This window comes from Austrofundulus limnaeus, unplaced genomic scaffold, assembly GCF_001266775.1.
Source record: "Austrofundulus limnaeus strain Quisiro unplaced genomic scaffold, Austrofundulus_limnaeus-1.0 Scaffold59, whole genome shotgun sequence".
Taxonomy (NCBI): domain Eukaryota; kingdom Metazoa; phylum Chordata; class Actinopteri; order Cyprinodontiformes; family Rivulidae; genus Austrofundulus; species Austrofundulus limnaeus.
Window position 1 is genome coordinate 111,132 of NW_013952461.1, and position 2,080 is coordinate 113,211.

The following is a 2,080-nucleotide window of genomic DNA, read 5'->3' on the forward strand; positions in this document are numbered from 1 at the left end:
ATAAAGTGATTATAAACAGTGGAATCATGTGTATGCAATAAAATTATGATCAATATTGCCAGTTCAAAATTAGATAAATTGCTCACAAACTGAATTTTACAAAAAAAAATTCAGGGTTTGATCATCTTATTTACAGTTGAAAGTGACATCATTTGTTATCATTAGAGCAATGARTTGATCATTTTAAGGTTTTGTATGGGAACACAGATTTCTAATGCTCTTCTTCTGTAATCATAACTTTTATTTTAGTCTGATCAAAGAAAACATTTAAAAAAAATCAGCATTGTTTCAGGGTCTCTCTGGCAGATGACTCTTCCCACAATATTCATAGAAATATCCAATATTTTTGAAGATGGAACATATTTATCATTTATTCGAATTATTTAAAAAATGCTATATTTAGTTGTTAATGTCATCAAATGTCATATATCTATATTTTAAATAGAAATAGCTGCTAATCAGATATGTGTCTGGAGTTTGATTCTTACCTTTTTGTCTTGATGCTGCGAGACAAAGTGATGAAGACGCGAACAAACTGGAATATTTATCCCCTCCCTTTTCTTTCCCCCCTCTTCACTATCCCAACAGGACTTAAATAGAAACACAAACAGACACACACTCCATGAGTGGCTCGTGTTGTGTTGACACATCACTGCTGTTCTGTTCTCCATGATAATATGTGAAATCCTCTTCAACACAATAAAAATGAGCAACTTTGTCTCCTAACGTCACTTGAACAGTTTTCGCCTCGGATCAGTTGTTTCCTTCAAAAAAATAAATTGATCAGATATGATCACAGATGATCTGGGAATGTTGTTTTCCCACTGAAATGCAATGCAGAGTCACTTTTTTAAAGATTACTTTTCGACCTGTCCACCCGCCCACCCTCGAGATTAAATGCCCCCAACGAACCCCCAGTCTGTTTCCCCATAATGACTGCAGACAACACTAAGCTGTGGTTTTAATGAAGGAATGCAGTTTCCAGCCTGCATATGTTCAACAACTCACAACTAAAATTAGACAAATTACAGCACCATATGATGCTGCCAGTCTGCTCTTTGTGCTCTTTCTGCTTCCTTTTGTGTCCAGTTTGAACACATTTTTTAGAGATGGGTTTCCATGAAAAAAAGAAAAAAATAGGTAAAAAAAGTTGTTTTATGTGACTCTCTAAGTCAGTAAATAACTGATGCAGAAAGATCCATGTTTACTTATATGTGCAAGATTATGAAAACCACCCAAAATGTAAATAAATAAATAAATAAATAAATAAAACACCAGACAATACATTTCTAATATTCATGATTAATGTATATTTTAATTAAAAAAATAAAAAAATAAAATAAAATAAAATAAAATAAAATAAAATAAAATAAAATAAACATTTGTGATCCTGAAGTGCCAAAAAATAAGTTTTGGCCTTCTTTGTTTTGCCACCTACACAGACTGCAGCCAGCCTAATTTAGGTCAACAATGTGACTCTTGTTGTTTTAGCTAAGGGCTTTGTTTACATGGAGTGAGGACCTGCATTTCAGAGTTGCACTAAATATATCTTGAAATACAGAGCTGTACAGTAACTTTGTTACTCTACTTAGGTGGAAATTTTGGTTATCTGTACTTTAYTTTAATAACTATTTTTCAGCCGACGTTTTACTTCTACTCCTTATACTGCATTTTTACACAATTATCTGTACTTTCTACTCCTTAGATTTTTGAAAAGGTAAGAAGTAGAAAGTCATTACTCCTATTTCATTCTAGCTCGTTATTATAAAAAAATACTATCCTGATAAACTGTGCCTCCTGGATAGACTGAATTTAATTATAGTTGGCTGGGATGTATAAATACTGTAGTTTGTGCACAATCCATCCAAGTCAACTCACAATAAAGAAAATCGAACTGCTCTACTTAATACTTTTACTTTTAATACTTAAGTACATTTCACGTCAGATATTTACTTTTGAAACTAAAGTACAAAAAAAATCAGATACTTTTTTTTTACTCAAGTAATATTCTTAGAGGAGACTTTAACTTTTACCAAAGTATTTTTAATAAAAAAATACTATCCTGATAAACTGTGCCTCC